Below are 18,963 nucleotides of genomic sequence, written 5' to 3'. Positions count from 1 at the left end.
GAAGTTCAAGGAAAAGAGAAAGAAGGAAGTCACCAGAGAAACAAATGAAAGAGCATGCTTCAAAATTTCAAAATGCCATGCTACTTTTGAAACTCATAGAAGGAGTACATTTTATGACACCCATCGTTTGCTACTGCACATCATTCAGCAATTACTTGGATTGCGTGGAGGTTCTGTCCTGTTCCGTTATGTGCTGCCTCCAAAATTCACAATGTCCACTCTCACTTCACCCTGCGCCCCCACCACCACCACCACTCACTGCCTTCTAGTTTCTGCTAGAGGCTCGTAGGAAGGTTGAATTCCAGGTTCTTACTAGCTTTGAGTTCCGGTTTCTCAAGCACACCATGTTCCTGAGAGTGGTGAATCATTCTGCCCCATGCTATGTCCACGGTGGGTCCTGTGGCAATGGTTATATCTGATGTTGTGCTGTTGTGTGCGAGTGTGAGTGCTGTATATTAAACTTGGATGACACAGAATCAGGTGATAGGTGTGGTGCAGTGGCGAATTTCTGGGCCAGTGGAGGATTTGCTAGGGGTGTTATTCTTTGTTGTGTCGTGGTGTGGTTGAACACGGTGGCACGTTAGATTGAAAACATTTTGTCATCCTTTAGGAAAGCAGTTATAAGGTAATGAAAGCAGGTCACTCCCAACACCGATAATAATTGACATCGCTCCACCGCTAAAACATAAACAAAAACACACACAGGCACCTCTCCACACACACACCCCTCACTCCCATTGCAATTTCAATGTAATATTATAAAGTACAAAAAAGGGAGTCATTCCTTAAGTAAATTTGGACAGACACTTCTACAAGTGTATTCCTGTCTTCAGCTTTTGTGAAAAGATGCACTGTAATGTTATTTTCAATGTTGCAAATTGAATTGTTTTTATGATTATAATTTATTCTGCTAAAAATGCCTGATTTCAGGCAGTGATCTTTTATTCTCATTGTTTTCTTCACAGATGTAATAAATCCATATTGTAATTGAGGGAATAAGAAGTTCCTTAATATTGGCTCCATTTTCATTATGATTATTCTCATGTTATAATTATATACCTTTTTGTTTTCATTGTATCACTTCCAGTGACAACTGTTGCCCCCTAATTTCTCCATGTTTATTTTCACTCTGTCTGATCATTGTTTTTCTATTGCTTTCTTCATATTTCTATGGTCACTTTCATACCGTGAGTGTTTCTTTTTTTATTAATGAGTATAACCTCCTATGAGGTATCTATTGATCACATTCATATTCATTCTTTATGCTGCATCGCATAGAACACTATTAGGATTCATTTTTTTCTCAATTAACATCCTGGGTGCCTGTCCAATACTTTGATTTTTCATTCCACTATTCTTTACTTTTGTAGCTTTCTTCTGATCAAGAGCACATTTTCTATAAGACGATCCCTTTCCGACATCACCTGTTATTGTTAGTTTAGCTTTACATATGAACATAATTTTGTTGTTATTTGTGCAAAAGTTATATATTTTCTTCTTTTTTCCTTACTTTTCTTCTCCTTAACGTCTCTCTCTTTTTTCTGTTACTTTGTACTTTTACTGAACTAATTCTAATTCTAATTTTAAAACTGGTTCTTCTTTGTTGTTTATTTTCATTATAATTGCCTGTAAACTTCAGGTTACTAATTTATGGCCCCGAGGAAGCAACTTTGTCGCAAAATTCGTGTTGGCCTGTAACCATAAATAATTGTCTCGAGATAAATTACCAAATGAAGCACTTTTTGATTACACCTTAATTCTCATAGATCTTAAGTGAATCACTTTTGACCTAAAAAAACTGTTTTTTTTTTTGGTCTTGAGAAGGTTGTTTGAGCAGAATTAATAGCAGGCAAATGCAAGTAGGGGAAACATATGTCAGTTAATGCAGCCTGATAATGTTTGACTTGCCCATCATCCTCATTGTATAAAAAGCTAAGTGAACAGAAAAAAGGAAAGGTGGACTGGCCCTGAGGGTGGTAAGAGAACATAGAAAGAAGGATAGCTTGAGAATCCAAATCCCCTGTAGTCTAACAAGCAGTCCACAGACATACTGTGGTTAGCAGACCTATTGAGTGGAACCAAACAAGTAAGGGCTTATCAGTGAAATAGTCCAATGTTGTTATAGAGGTATTGAGGGTTACAGAGATCGTAACCTAAATGAAAGTTATAGTCCATTAGAATTGATACTCTTAAAGGATCATTTAAAGGTCCCAAGTGAAGGAGATTAGTTCATCAAAGTTCCTATGTTCATCACAAGTATGAAGACCTGGTCAGCGAAGTCCACCCCCCAAGATATTTATCTTGATTGACTTCCAGTTGAGGATGGGTGTCAACCAAGGCATAGAACTCCAAATTATGGCATCCTGTTATGGAAACATTTTTTCTATTCTTGTTGGGTATATACCACATGCTTTAATTTTTATTTTGCTAACTTTATCAGCTCGGAAAAAACCCAGGAAGGGGCGAAACCCAGGGTGGGTGTTATGTTTCATCTGACACCTGATTCAACCTGTGAAACAGCAACTTTTATTTATTTAAATAAAGCGGTATGTTCGAAATATATATTGGATGTGCGAGTTTCTATGCAGAGCAAAACTAAGGATACTAATAGGCCCGATTTTAACTCTAATCCTCCAGCGTTACTTGTGCTCCAGTGCGAAAGGGGTTTCTCCCAATTATTGAGGCCAGTCAGGAATACTAGAACTTTAACCCTGTCGTAAAGGGGGTTTGACAACCGGGACAAAAACCCTATTTTTATGCCATGAAATATCTTGTCAACTAGTCAACGGCATGGCTTTTTGCCCACTGCAGCTAGTAGCCAAGGTTGGAGCATGCGAGAAATTAGATTGATGGTTGAGTGGGGTGTTAACCCTGCTCAAGCAACAGGCGCAATCCCTGCCAGGGTGAACCACAAAAGTCACCAAATTACCCTGTGCTTAACCCTTCGGTAGCTTGGCACAAATACAGTCAGGCTTAACTTAGAGGTAATGTGTAAAGTATTTATGCAGCACACACACAGTAATACACTAAACACACAACACAGGAAAAATCTGACACCAATTTAGAAAACTAGAGTACATTTTAATAAATGATTTGACACCAAAACAACAAGAATTCAATTAGTAGAAGCAGAGTTATGATTTTTTAAGGTTTAAGGTATAAAGTAGTGCCTAAAAGAACAAAGTGCCTACTAACATCTAGTCCAGGCCAAAATTGAAAATTATGGCCAAGCCCGATGTCGAATACAAAAAGTGGACTGGGCCCGGTCAGCTCATACTTTTGAACTTAAAAGTATTTTCAGCAAAAAGTTGTCTGAGACGGTAAAGTTCAGTGTGGCAAGGCTGCAGACGGTGTCTGAGGAGAAGGCATCATTGCCATGGAGTTGTTAGATGAAGTTGTGGTGAAGATTTTCACCTTCAGACTTATGCCCTCATTACGAATGTGGCAGTCCAAGGACAGTCACACCCACGTTGACGGTCGGACTGCCGCACTCCGGGTGTCCCATACTTAGGCAGGTGGACCTGCCTAAAGACCACCGTCCCCACCAGGATCACAGATCCCGATGAGGTGATGGCTGTCAGGCTTGTAACCAGCCATGATGGTGCTGAATTCAGCACAACCTGGCTGATTACAACCCCACTTTCCATCAGCCTTTTCATGGGGGGAAGCCAGAGGCCATAGAGGGGCTCCTGCACTGCCCATGCCAATAGCTTTGCAGACAGTATGCATTCTGAAAGAGCTGGAGTGCTTGGATATTTAAGGAGCCGAGGCCAATATCCTAGCACTGTTCCTGCCGGTCAGCTGCGCAGGAACGTGTACTGCATTGTTTCCACCTGTCAGCCTGGCGGAAACATTGAAATACACACAGGGGGAACACCACCACCATGGCAGTGACATCCTCCCTGCAGCTTTGGTGGTCCCGTGGTGGGACCACCAAAGTTGTAATCAGACCTTAAGTTTCTCTTTTGAAACTCAAAAATCTCTAGTGGGACATAGCTGGGGACCTTAGTCTACGAGAGTTCCACAAGGCTGGATACCCCTTCTGCGAGAGGCCACTGAACAAGGTTTGCTGCTGCAGAGAAGTATGTAGCGGGAGCTCCTGCAAGGCCAGGCCGACTGGCGATAAGCAAATAGACAAGCAGGTAGGTCCTGGTCTCCTCTCGGTTCTCAGAGAAGTTTAGAGTTAAAGATTTCCTATGTTTTGGATTTTGGCTATCTGGTCACCATTGCCACCACCTCAAGGCTTCAGAACTGGAGGGGCACTACTTAGAGGGTCACAACTCACTCTTTCTGGGTTCACGTGCATGATCAAGATGATTGAAGCCTTTTCTGTCCCTGAGGCTCTGATCAGGAGGCCAAACATCTACACCTTGGAGTCACTCTGGTAGACCTGGATTCGAGAGGTAGAACAGAGTTCAGGTGAAAGACAAGCCTCTGAGACCTCAAAGCAGAATTCATGTAGCAGAGCAGTCCTTCCATATGAATCAAAGTGGTCTTCTGAAGTAAAGATCAGGTCACAGTAGTAGGCAGTTCCAGACCTTTGAGAGTCCTTCCACAGGTCCAGTAAGTGAATTGAAGAGTGGATCTGAGGGTCCTATTTTTACACCTGGTGCCTTCTTTGAAGTAGGAGACGTTTCTAGAGAATTCCCTGTGAAGTGCTAGGAGATTCCTACCTCCCCTGGTTCCAGGCTGGCTGCAGGCACAATGCACTGATGACAAATCCTTTGTGTGATGGCAGGGCATAACCAATATATTGATGTAAACATATCATTATGTATTAATATAACTATCACCTTAAAAACATTGATAATGCAACTAATAAAAATAGTGAATACAAAAATATCAGCTGAAAAAAATAAAGCATGTACAAAATCTCTATTCCCAAAATAATCAACAAAACCAAGTGATTTTAAAAATAAAATTAAACTAAGATATCTATTACAAATCATAGTGTACATAAATATCGAAAAGCTCAGCTAATATTAAAACAAGATCAACTTTTATTTTCGTATTGCTACCAAAAGTTAAAGTAAAAATTCAACTATGTTTAGAAATTCAAACTAAAACAGAACGCTCACCCAAAATGAACAGGATAGCTTAATATTCATTATCATTATTTTCATTCCAAGAAATAGTTTAACACATTGAGGGTGTTTCCAGCATAAATAATGCAAAGTGCTTAAAAGAAAGAAGAGGAGATTTGCCGTACTTCCGCCCGTGGGTATACATAGGGTAGGGAGCCATATTTGCTACTCTTGCTCCATATCCATAAACATTTGGCAAAGTGCATATATTTTGGGGATCAGATTTAATATTCTTACTTCTATCCCACAAACACTGGGCAAAATGCATTTAGAGGGAAACGTGCATATATTATGGGGTGGGGGTGAAGTACTATTTTAACTCAAATCTGACTAATAATGGTTATATTTTGGGGCAGATTTATTATTTCAACTCTAGTCCAGCAAACGTTGGGAAAACTGCAGATTTAATTTTCTAACTCCAATCCAACACACATAGGAGAAAACAAACTGGTGCCTTGAGAGGGGGAGGATTACAATTAATATTCTAAATCCAGCTCAATAGAGACTGTGGAAAATACATATATTATGAGAGGGTCAGATTTACTTATCTAATGACTTTCCCCCTTAAATTGGAAGATGGTGCAACTATTGGGGTATAATGGAGTCTGGTGTACACTTCATACACCAATCCAACATCTAATGGGAAAAGCATATATATCTGAGTGGGGCAGATGTATTATTCTAAATCTAATCCCACACATCACTGGGAATGTATATATAATTGAGGTTAAAATTTAGCAAAATTAAATATATATTAAAATAATTAAATATTTCATCAATCCTAAAACCTTTTTATTATTTTATATAAATTAAATTTTAGTGTTTCCAAATATTCTTTATAAACCAATATTTGATAATACATCAAATACAAATTATTATAAATTTGAAAAATAAAAAATAAAAATGTTAAAAATAAGAAGCAACCCTTTATTCTGCTCAGCTAAGGTAAACCTTTTTTTTTGCAGTTTTACATAGTGCAAACTTGAGCCGAAGGTATTGTAGCACTTTACATGAACACCAGTTACTTTGCCAAAGGAATTTAAGTATGTATTTGCACCTTAATGTATGCATTTGTTATGAGCCACAATATTTTACTTAAAATAAAAAAATATTCACATTCACATTACTAACATAAAAATAAATTACTATCACCTATACCACCCAAAATTCATGTAAATTAATGTTTCCAAAAGTAATAAAGTACAAAACCAATCCCTCAAATATTAGGAAATGATTTCCTTATATTCAGTGTATTACATACAAATAAATTACCTTTGTTATGTTTTAGATAATTTAAAATTTATTTCTAAGTTTAATAAAATGTGATAACATAAAGCACTACTCAAACAATCCCCCAATAAACCTTGAATCACAAAAAATTAAAAAATAACCAGTTTAGAATCTCATGTGCACCTCAAAAATAAGGTCTGTCTCTGGTAGCCCCATCATACGGACTTTAAAATCTTTCAATATCATGATATTCTACTAGTAAGGAGGGTGGGGTGGGTGGCCCTTCATCCAGAAACAACAAAGGGGACTGTGTGGTTATTATTTGTAGGAACCCTGATCTGGCTCATCAGCTTGTCAAGAACCAAGCTAGAGCCTGTTTCATGAGAGACAAAATCAACCTTGTTCCCCTGGGATTCTTTTACAAACATTTGTTAACCAGGCAAAGGGTGGTTCTCGGGTCCTTGCCCATCAGGGTTGCTGCTGGTGAGGGGTTCAGAGTCTCAACCTCCAATAGATTTCTTCCTCTTTTAAACTTGGACTGTATAGACTGACGCCTGATGCTGTCTTCCAGCAACAGCAATATTCCAGACAGTTCCAGGCTAGTGGACGTGAGAGATGACGTTACCACTAAACTACTCTCCATTAAGGTGGGCCCATCCTCTATAGACTCACTTTGTTTTCAAACCAAGCCTTCTGGAGTCTGTACCCCTTTCCCTTGCCATGATGGGCCACCCTCTGTATCCCCCTTTCTTCCTGAGCTTCACGACTTGGGTGATGTTACTTCGATCATACCAAGATTGTTTCCCGGAATGTAGCTGGGTCAGCCTCTAAACATTTGACCTCAAGTGGGGCTTGTTTATTGATTCATCTGATGTCTGCTTGTTCCAACAGACCTAGTCACTGGACCTGCAACACAGTGTGGGGTTTGTCAACTTCTCCTTGGCTGCTTCTACCTCAGGGAAGGGCAGACCCTCGAGGGGACTGTCAGTCTGGATCAAGACCACCCTGTGTTATGCATCCAAGGTGATTGATATGGGCAGTGCAGACATACAGTGTGTCTCTCTTCCTTTTCCATCTGGTGGGGCAAACTACCTAAATAATGTGTTTTGTGGGTATGGGGGCAAAGACACTCAAATGGCAAACCTGTCCGTGGGCTTTTTTTAAAGTAGTGGCAGGTAATTTTAACTACAAATTTGAGCCACTGTCTGTCCCTTCTGAGGACCCCATTGGTGATAAGGTCAACACCTGGGGTTTTCTTGGTCTTAGTATCCCCCTATCAAGTGGTGGTCTGCTGTTGTGTTACAGCTAAATGCGTTCACACCTTGCATTCACACCTACTAATGGCCTTCTGGCAACACAATGGGGGAACCAAATCTGACAGGAAGAGGAGTCACACATACCACCACCCACAGTGTTCTTCTGCCTTAGTGATTATATCCTGCTGGATATTAGACTACGGCCTATCTTGAAAGACATGGTTGTAGTCCCCAGGCAGGATAGGAATGATTATGCTCAGGAACTCAATTTGGGAGCCCTTGGTAAAAGCCTCCAAAACACCTTATATGAGCCGCTGGACAGATGGTTGGTCCCATCCAATAATTGGAGCAGGCTCAAGTGGCGTTCTCTGGCAGGAGCAGAAGAAGCCCTGAAAAAATTGTTTTAGGTTGTGTCTACATATCTGAATACTGTAGTTGCTGAAAATGTGTCCCTTGACCATATAGACTCTACGATGAGACTGAGGGCAATTCACAACTCCATGCTTGCCCTGTTTAATAATCTATTCCTGGAAGAGTCTAAACATATCCCTAAGCATAACAATCAGGCCCCCTTGTATACCAACTCCTGTTGAGCGGCCAGATGTGCTCTCTCTAGATCCGTTTAAACTGGTTCCAGAGTCGCTGTCCGGGAGGATAGTGTCACGTAGGTTCTCATTATGCTAATGAGATTACTGGATTTGGAAGACAGGATCACATGGATTGTGGATACTAAGTATGATTCCACACCACATGACGCCTGTCGCCTAATCCGGGTTGTCCGGCTAACTAGCAGCGCCTCATCTCTGCCTCAGATGATTGTGGCAACCGGGCGCATGACAGGAAAGACTCCTCAGGGGAATCATGGTCAATCAGATTCCATCCCTTTCTCTCAGTTACCAAAAGTCTCATATACGCAAGGACGACAGAGGCAGAACATAGTTCAATAAGGATTCATTGAAGCAAATACATCTTAGATAAAAATGCATGTATTGCAATAACTAGGATGATAAAACACAATAAAAACAAGCAGGTGACTAACAGAGTAAAACACTAGGAGTGATATATAAATATAAATATATATATATATATCCTACCTACACTATGTTTGAGTGCAGCATAAAAAGCCTAATCCACCCTTTGGGTTTTCCCCTTGGGGGTACATCATCTCTCATACCTGAACGAAAAAGCCTGTAGACTAGAGAGACACCGTCCCCATGTAGCTAAGCTAGTAGCTGCAGTGAAGCAATCATCAATCATCAATCAGCATACAGTCGTGGTCATCTGGCTGGAATCTCCCTCTAACGTGTCTGGGACAAAGGGGTGTTTTTATAATAAAACAGCTGACATTCTAAGAAATGGTCACCACGTATGAGTGTGTGTTTTTCTGTGATTGTTAGAGACATAGCATACCACGTTTGTCAGCAACCCTATCCTACTGTAGCCTTGGACAATGCACAAAGTGAAATAAATGTCCTACTAAGAACGTGATGCTTTCCTAGGCGAAAGTACAATGAGATAAAGAAAATAAAACAGCACCGCAAATGTGCCTATTGCTAGAAAAATAAAGCAATGCTGAATAAAATGTAACTGGATTACAGTGCACAACGGCAGGCCTAGTTAGTTCAAACAACGTGTCTAAAACATGGCTGAAATAGCTATACAATACTATGTCACTCTAAAAATCACAGAATAATTAGTGCCAAACGAATCTGTAAATGCACAAAATGGGACTCAATGGTGAGTGCCATCAAAGACAAGGACTACTGTTCTTTCTGGTGCATTATCGCCAATGGTGATTCCGGCCTCAGTGCCCCGATTGGATAGTGATATCTCGGCTGATACCCGGGTTGAACAATTCACCCAGATATATATGTTGATCAAAATCCATATCCGTCATAGGTTGTGCTTATTATCCAGGTAACCTGGATGATGAGTTTTAAATCCTCTAGCTACGTTGTGGTTGTGTATCCCATTGAGGTAGCAACATAATGGGCCTATCATATATTGTGTGCAAGACTTCCATAGCATTGGACTGGATTATATCAAATAAAGCACCAGAGTTGGACAATGTACAGGGTAATCTTTGTAAGGTGTATAGAGACATATGGTGCCCCAATTTGTCTTTTTTTATAGCACTAAAATGAATGGTGCACCTATGTCCCCCACTTGGACTGTGACTGAGATCATCCCAGTATTCAAGAAGGGCTGTAGGTCCCTACCTTCTAACTACAGACCAATCAGCCTCATTAACAGCTTGCAAAAGCTGCTTAGTCATATAGGCGGTCATTCTGACCGCGGCGGGCGGCAGTAGCCGCCCGCCATGCGGTCACCGCCATTTGGCCGCTCTGCGGTCAAAAGACCGCGGAGGCCATTCTGGCTTTCCCGCTGGGCCGGCGGGCGCCCGCCAAAGGAGCGCCCGACGGCCCAGCGGGAAAGGCCCTGCAACACAGAGGCCGGCTCCGAATGGAGCCGGCGGTGTTGCAGGGGTGCGACGGGTGCAGTTGCACCCGTCGCAATTTATAGCAGACAGTGAAAATCATGCTGGGGCCCTGTTAGGGGGCCCCTGCACTGCCCATGCCAGTGGCATGGGCAGTGCAGGGGCCCTCAGGGGCCCCACGACACCCGTTCCCGCCATCCTGTTCCTGGCGATCAAAACCGCCAGAAACAGGATGGCGGGAAGGGGGTCGGAATCCCTATGGCGGCGCTGCTTGCAGCGCCGCCATGGAGGTTCAGCCCTGCCAGGGGTATTCCGGTGGGAAACCGCCGGATCCCCTTTTCTGACCGTGGCTTTACCGCCGCGGTCAGAATGGGCAATGAAGCACCGCCAGTCTGTTGGTGCTTCCGTTGCCCGCGGCCCTGGCGGTTTAGGACCGCCAGGGTCAGAATGAGGGCCATAATCTTGTACAGGTTAAGTGAATGGATGTCCTACACTAGTGTATTGACTACATTGCAGGCTGGCTTTAGGGACGGCATTGGAACAATAGACCATGTATTTTGTCTGCAGCTACTGTGTTGGAAATTTGTTAACTTGGGAGGTGGCAGACTCTATGTGATGTTTTTGAACCTTCGGTCTGCTTTTGACCTTTTTCTTAGAGAAACTTTGTGGAAGGTGGAGACGGGGGTCCCGGACTAAAGTCATAATCAGACTACATTCAAACAATTTTGCCCAGGATAGATGCAGGCTCAAGGGTGAACTAACAGATCCTATGCTGGGAGCAGGGAGTGAGGTAGGGGTGTGTGCTGGCCCCAACTCTCTTTCTTTTATATATTAATGAGTTGGTTTCCCAGATCGAGAAATGTGAAGGTGATGTCCTGTGCCTTGCTGAGCTTAAGATCCCAGACCTTTTGTTATCTAAATCCCCCATGGGAAACCATAAGCATCTGGATTGCTTAAGTCCTTCTGCAGGCAGTTGGGGCTCGATTTTAACCTTGGCAGGACTAAATACATGGGGGCATATTTATACTCTGTTTGCGCCGGAATTGCGTCGTTTTTTTTTACGCAATTCTGACGCAAAACTAACTCAATATTTATACTTTGGCGTTAGACGCGTCTAGCGCCAAAGTCCATGGAGTTTGCGTCATTTTTTAGCGTGGGCACCTACTTTGCGTTAATGAGATGCGAGGTAGGCGTTCCCGTCTAAAAAATTGACTCCGAGGCATGTGCGCCGTATTTACACTCCCGGGCAAAATTCACGCCCGGGAGTGGGCGGGTCAAAAAAAATGACGTACGGCCGCTTTTGCGCCGGTTTTTAGCACCTGGACAAGTCAGGCGTTAAGGGACCTGTGGGCTCGGAAGGAGCCCAGAGGTGCCCTCCCATGCCCCCAGGGACACCCCCTGTCACCCTTGCCCACCCCAAGGCTGGAGGTACCCATCCCAGGGACATTAAAGTAAGTTCCGGTAAGTACTTTAAAAAAAAAAAAAAAAAAGTGCAATAGGGGGGCCTGATTTGTGCCCCCCTACATGCCACTATGCCCAATGACCATGCCCAGGGGACAGAAGTCCCCTGGGCATGGCCATTGGGCAAGGGGGCATGACTCCTGTCTTTGCTAAGACAGGAGTCATTTCTATGGGGGTTGGTAGTCGAAAAAAATGGCGCAAATCGGGTTGAGGCGAAAAATTTGCCTCAGCCTGACTTGCCCCATTTTTTGGCACCCAAGCTCCATATCCCCCTACGCCGGTGCTGCCTGGTGTACGTCGTTTTTTTTCACGCACACCAGGCAGCGCCGGCGACTAACGCCGGCTAACGTCATTGATTAAATACGGCGCCCGCATGGCGCTTCAGAATGGCGTTAGCCGGCGCTAATTTTTTTGACGCAAAACTGCGTTAACGCAGTTTTGCGTCAAAAAGTATAAATATGGCCCATGGTCTTTAATCTTTGACCAACATCCCATTCTAACCCAACTCTCAGCGGTGTAGCACTGGAGAGAGTCCAGGTGTGTGCATATTTGGTGGGTACGCTCTCTGAACACTTGGACTGGTCACCCCATGTTCATTTGCATAGGCTCAAAGTAAAGCAACACTGTATGACATTTTGACGGCCCAACATGGCTCTTTTTTCTGTCCTGTAACTCCTATCCTAGGAATCTATAAATGTCAGTCCCTAGGGTCTACTTTGTATGGTGGAGAAGTATGGTGTTTTCAAAACACTAGACCCTTAGAGATAATAGAAAACTACTTTATGAGGAGTTTAATCAATCTACCAGCCAGTATCCCGCTTGTCCCACTACGGTTAGACTATGGTCTTAGATGTAGTAACAATATATCTGGGTTAAAACCACTTTTTTATTGGCAGGGACTTTGGGTAGTCCCAGAGGTTATGCCATTTTGTAGGGCACTCGAAGATGTTCTGGGGCTGCTGGGGCTTGTAAGATTGCTTGTCTTTAGATCATGAAAGATCGACTGGGTCAGATTATGGACAAAAACTTCTGGTCCTTCCCTGCTGATGCCATCTTAGTTTCCAAGTGAGAGTTAAAAGATGCCTACTGCTGCCATATATACTGTGTATTAAGAAGCCCCTGGTCATGCACTATCCACTTAGCAAGAAACTGGCATACACTAATCCTATACCAGGAGAAAAGAATATCTACTTAGTTCTCGTACCCTTGGGTCCATGACTTGAATATCTAAGATACCTTCACCTCTAAAGGTTGCACCTTTAATAGTCTGTAGTTGTGTAACATTTCTGTTGTTCACATTTAGTTAGGGATTACAAAGAGTGTTTACAGCCATCTTGTTTGGGTGGGAGGATTCAATTCTGCAAGCTTTTTTTGCTTTACAAACAGGGCACCCATGAGCAGTTAGTAATCACAAACAGTATACAATGTGTGTAACAGTATTTATTGAGTGTCACCTGCTTCATTACCTAGCCACTGACTAGCCAGAGAATAATATTAAGGGTGATTGATGAGGCTAAAAACTGAGGAACATATTTACAAGTCCCTTGGGCCTCCTTGCACCGCCCTAGCATCATTTCTTAAGAAGGCGTTAAGGAGGCCCTCACCATGCACCAGGTATAATGTAGGCAAGAGGGGTGTTCCCACACAGGGAGGCCCAAAATAATGGTACGCTGAAATTTACAAGATTTCACTGCACAATTTTTCTGTCATTTTCAATACCTGCTCAGGGCAGGTATTAAACGAACACTCCCATAATAGCCCTGTGCTTTGCTGGACGAGCGCCATAATTTTGGGCGGTAATCTAGCACAGCGCCACAATGGCATCACAAATTATGACGGTATTGTACTAACATGCGCCATGGTGCACTGTATAATAAATACATTGCTACCATGCTGATGTTAGGGGGTGCAGGTCGAAGCAAGAAAAGTGGCACATCAGAGCCACTCAGGAGCCACTTTCTTCTAAATATGCCCCTGAATGTGAATATGCCCCACAACTGCAATCCTTGTATTATTTTGATACTTTATTCGATTAGTGTGATTTTCATTGTTTGGTTACTATTTTTACTGTACACATATTTATGAGTGCTTCGTCCTTCAAAGGTTTCTTGTGTCTAGTTTTATTTTTTTATTTTTTAAGCTAAACCTCAGGGCGTTAATCACCATTGATGGGAAAGCCAGTATCCAAGGATGAGTGATGTGGACATGCCACAGCGACAGTCCTATTTATAATGTACCTCAACACAGGTTTCATGCCGGATAGTTTGAGCTCCGGCTTGACTTCTCAGGTGAGCTACCTGGAAAGTTTAAGTGCTTGGGTGGCCAGCCTTCAGTCTCAGAATGAGTATCCCTTGTTCTCGTTAGAAGGAAACATCTTCAACCCACATTCGATACAGATGTTATATTGAGATCTGGATAAAAAGTGTTTTAGAGAGACCAGCATCACTTGTATGGTGGAGTATGCCTTTCTTGATGTAAGTGAGGTGCTAATACTTCAATGTTCATATGTGGTTTGAATGAAAGGTGGCAACTGTTAAAGGAGAACAGCCATGAAAGGGAGAACGGCTGAAGAAGTGGTCACACCAATAAAGGAGAGATGCAGCTAGAAAAGTGGTTATATTGAGGAATTACAAACGAGGGAAAGAGGCATGTGGCAAATTTATGTATCTCTAGTTCCCCGCAAACTCTGATACTTAATATTTCAGACCATACATGCACGTAAACACCAAAGTAGTATTGTGCATCAGAAAAGTCTTCTGGTTGAAAAATTCTGGAATATTTCCAATTGTGGTTAATGTTGAGAAAACATATACTAATGTGATGTTCTTAAAAAAAGACTACCAGTTACACTAAATTCTCGCTCTTGTTAGCTATATTTAAACTTATAGAATAAGCGGTAGGGCAGGCCTGACCTGTTCAGATCTAGTTTTTACTATTTCACTACCCAATTAAGATGCTTGAGTCAGAGACCTATGAAAAAATTGCAGATCACGCGCTTGAACGTAAGAGTGTTAACTCACTCATTGATCTTTCATGGGCCCACTAAGTTAATGGAATGTTTCATATTCACAACCCTTAATATTTTTGTAGAAACTGTTATGTATCAATTCCATTAATGAATATCTTTCTTATTTGTTCATTGCTATTGATTTTTCAATAATCTCATTACTAACCATGCCTGCAATGATACTTTACAGTGGAAACAAATTCCTGTGGAACTGTTGACCACAGTGACCCTTCTACATCTTACACTGGCTTTGTACTACCCTGATAAGCGTCTGCTCTGAGGCTCACCAATTGCAAGTTTAATTGGTTGTGAGTAGCATAACTCCACTAGATGTTTTGTCTCCCTTGTGCTTAACATAAAACAAGCAATTATGAGTATTGAGTAAGTATTGGTATTTACACAGTGTAAAACAGATTGATTAAGCAACCAAGCTCTCTACATTACATGGGGGTTTAGAGATGATTTACAAGACTGTGTACATTAAGTTAGGATTGCACAAACGCATTTCACACATTACTTCTTGTTTTAAAGCACAGATAGATAAAATGGTTTGCCTAAAATCACTTGACATTGAGGCAGGGACTGAGGCTAGGATTTGAATCTGGGGCCCCAAGGTCCAAGCTCACAAGCTCTTGCCACTAAGCTACATCTCCTATTCTGTCAATGGACTCAACAATCTTTCTTGCAGTTCTGCCAGTTTGTCTGGGAAGTGTAGTCCTTAAACACAGCCCTGAGGTATCTTTTTTCCTGTTTTATCTGCATTACTCAAGGGTCATTTTCAAGTAAAAGTTCAAAATTATTGTTCCTTATTTCGAGATTCAGAGAAAATGTTAGTCTTCTGATAACATTTGCAATTTACAGCAATATTACTGTTCTAGATCATTGCTCGTAAAGGTGGAAACATATCAAGAATGGTCCTACTCCTCATCTTCCCCCATTTTTCAAGAAAAAAAGACACTTGGAAGAACAACATTGCAATATACTGAACACCCTACCCAAGGCTATCAGGATAATCTGATCACCTAGAATTCAGAAAATGAATAAAGAAGCTGTTGTTGCCCAAACTATTTCAACAATTTCTCCGCCCTGCATACTCCATTAAGAGAGCCAAGGAACAGTAGGTGTGATCTTCTCTGTTCCTGGATTAACTCCATGAGGTAGACAGCTATTTGCAGTTAAAGAATTGTCCAAGCAAAGTTGGTCAGTATCTGCATGCAGGCTGCATCTATCCAGTGGTTATGCAGAGGGAAGTTAGCCACACAATGTGTTGCCAAGGAACCCGATATTAGTTGAAGCACTTCATTACTTCATTAGGTTTGGTAAGGCCCATCTGAACAATACATCAAGTACCTACTTATTTGTCAACCAAGAAAGCACTATGGGCCTTGAAAAGAATATTAAAGTGATAAAAACACCAGCACAACTCTATGACAGAGCTATGTGAAGGTGTTAACCAAGCACCCTACGAAGAGGTGACAAAGTGATCTCCAAGCTGTTTTAGACATTGGGGATTTTTTATTTCAGTTATGATAAGAAGAGTAAATGATACTAAAATGGCGCACCTTGAGCTGATTGTCTCTCAACTTAGTCCCTGCTTTCAGCAGCCAGCAACTGACCAGGCACATAGACAACTGATGAATCCTACATGTAACCATGAACACCATACCAAAACACATAGAAAACCCCAGAAATGAAAGGAGTAGCTTTATGTAATTGTGCTTCCATTTGACATGTTCTGGGTTGAAAGATCTCTGCTGCTTCACATGGGCTTGATCTTTTTATGTATGTGGATGACAGGCATGTTTTGTTGCATATGGTGTTTGTGCAACTATCGAATGTAAAATCTATTCCCTACACAGCAGCTGGCAACATGTCAAACAAACAGGAAATATCTCAAGCTTAAGCCATCTAACACACAGGATTTAGTGACTCACAACCTTCATAACCTTAAAGATATTTCAATATCACCCTTTTTGATGGCAAACTATCCATCCCCAACTCCCGTGGTGAGAAACCTATGCGTATTCATTAACAGTGAGCCGTCTTTGGACTTTATCAGTTTTGCTTTTTCAGATGAGAAGCATGCATAGATTATTCCATTCTTCCTTTACCATGACAGAATAATGTGGATTCATGATTTTATTTACTTGGGGATTGTGTGCTGTAATGCTATCAGTCTTGGACTCTTGGCTAAACTTCTGACATGATTGCAGCACATCCAAAATGTGCCTGCATAAAGGGCTTTGGAAGAGTGATTTGATCTCAGATACATTAGATCTTAAACAGGTTGAAAGTTAGAAATGCTAAAATGTTTAAATCAATTTCCTAAGTCCATACAATCTGTTTGAATCAACCCTTCTGCTTGTAAAATGCAGACACACTCATACCCTGTGCACAGAAAATTTTAATCTTTTTGCAGTACGCACTTTCAGGAATGTGAGATGTAGTAGAAAACCCTTTGGATTTCCTGGGGCTTTTATTTCTAAAAGAAAAATCCAAACATTTAACATTCAACTGAGGTGAAAAAGCCAGGAGACCCAACTGAACTGCCTTCAATGGCCTAATTGGAGGAACAAGCCGCCTGAACTTTCGACCATCTCCTTTGCGCTGACAAGTCCCCCAGGGTCCCTCCTCAACTCTGCTTGCTAGCCTCAGGGTCACAATTCTGGATGGCACAACCTGGGACAAGTGACCCCTGGGCAGATTCACATCATCCAGCCACAAGCTCAGAGTCTCCCTCACTAGTGGTGTCACTGGAACTCTTCGGGCATAATCCAGAGAGCTCAGCACCCAGTTGGGTAGCAGATGATTGATCACAGGGTACATATGCAGACCCACCCAGGACATGGCCATAAGAGAGGCAGGTGATTGATCACAGGGTACACATGCAGACACGCCCAGGACAGGACCATAACAGAGCGTGGCATCAGGCCCTGTAACCTCAACTACTGTTTCACAGGGGGACAGTGGTGTGCCAGTAAACCCCAGACCTCTGCCACCAAAGTTTGTTTCCAGTCCATAGGTAGAAACACTTGTCCCACCAATGTCTGGAAATGAGCCCTCATGAAAGTTAGGTCCTGTCTTGAGTGAGACTTGATTTTCTGTCATTTATCAAGAATCCATGCACCTGTAACACACTGCAGACCTCCTGCACCTGAAGCCCTGTCTTGGAGAAAGAAGAGGCAGAAATCAGCAAATCATCAAGATATGGAAACACCGTAATCCCCCTCATATGCATGATACCAATGAGGGGGGGCAAGTACTTTAGTAAAAACCCTGGTGGACGAACTCAAATCAAAGGGTAATACATTGAACTGATAATGTTGTCCCTGTACTCCAAACCGGAGAAACCTTTGACTGTTGATGGACAGGCATATGCAGGTACGCATCCTGTAAGTCCAAGGATGCCAAAAAATCCCTCTGGTTGATAAAAGGAAGAATGTTCTGCAGCACCATCATTTTTAACTTTACATGGGGTATGAACTGATTCAACCACTTCAGATCAATCACAGGCCTGAGTTCTCCTGAATGTTTTTCCACCAGAAAAAGAATAGAATACACACCTTTTCTCTGTGAAACCTGTACCTGTACCACAGCTCCTTTTTTCAGAAGCATTTGAACTCCTTACTGCAAAGCTTGCCTTTTCACTCCATCTTGTGGCCAAGGGGTGGTTAATAAAACATCTGGTTGAGAAGATAGGAACCCAATCTGGAATCCTTCCTTCACTACTTGAAGGACCCCCTGATCAGACACTGACTCCGCCCAAATCTTAGAGAACCAAGCCATCCATCCTCCTACTGGGGCATGAGTACCAGTCATATAGACATGGCTTGGAGGAAGGTTGAGCGGTTGTTGGACCAGTTGCAATCTGGGATTTGATGGTGGAAGGGGCACTCACCCCGTGACCCTACCACAAAAAGGCTTGTGGGCTGTACCCTGTCTGGCCACCCCAAATGCCCCTTTCTGAGTAAAAAGATTCTGCCTACCCACTTTCTCCAGGGCCATCAGCTTGCAGTCCTCAGCCAATGATCATTTCCTCCAAAGGGGGCCAAAGAGCTTAACCGCAGAAAAGGGAATTTTCATCAATGACACCTCCTGGGCAGCATCTGCTTTCCAAGAACGTAACCACAACTGTTGTCTGACAGCATTGGAAGAACCAGCTGTAGATGCTGCTGCCCCAGGAAATAAAGGAAATGTCTGACAGCAGACACCCCTGCTGCTCCATAAGAGCCAGCGTAGAAGTCACATCGTCCCCCGGATCCATTAATTCTGCCAGAGTCTGAACATCCTTCATTAGGTACCGAATGGCATAGGAGAAATAAGCTGCCGCCCTAATGGTAAAATTAGAAGCAGCAAAGGTACGTTTTACTGCCACATCAACCCTCCTATCAACTGGATCAGTGGGGGCAGTGTCCTCAGAAATAATAGCTCATTGGGACACTAAACCTGCCATCAAAGAATCCACCTTGATGGACGTTGGAAATAGCT

This window comes from Pleurodeles waltl, chromosome 4_2 (genome assembly GCF_031143425.1).
Source record: "Pleurodeles waltl isolate 20211129_DDA chromosome 4_2, aPleWal1.hap1.20221129, whole genome shotgun sequence".
In the NCBI taxonomy this organism is placed as follows: Eukaryota; Metazoa; Chordata; class Amphibia; order Caudata; family Salamandridae; genus Pleurodeles; species Pleurodeles waltl.
This window is presented reverse-complemented; position numbering follows the sequence as displayed.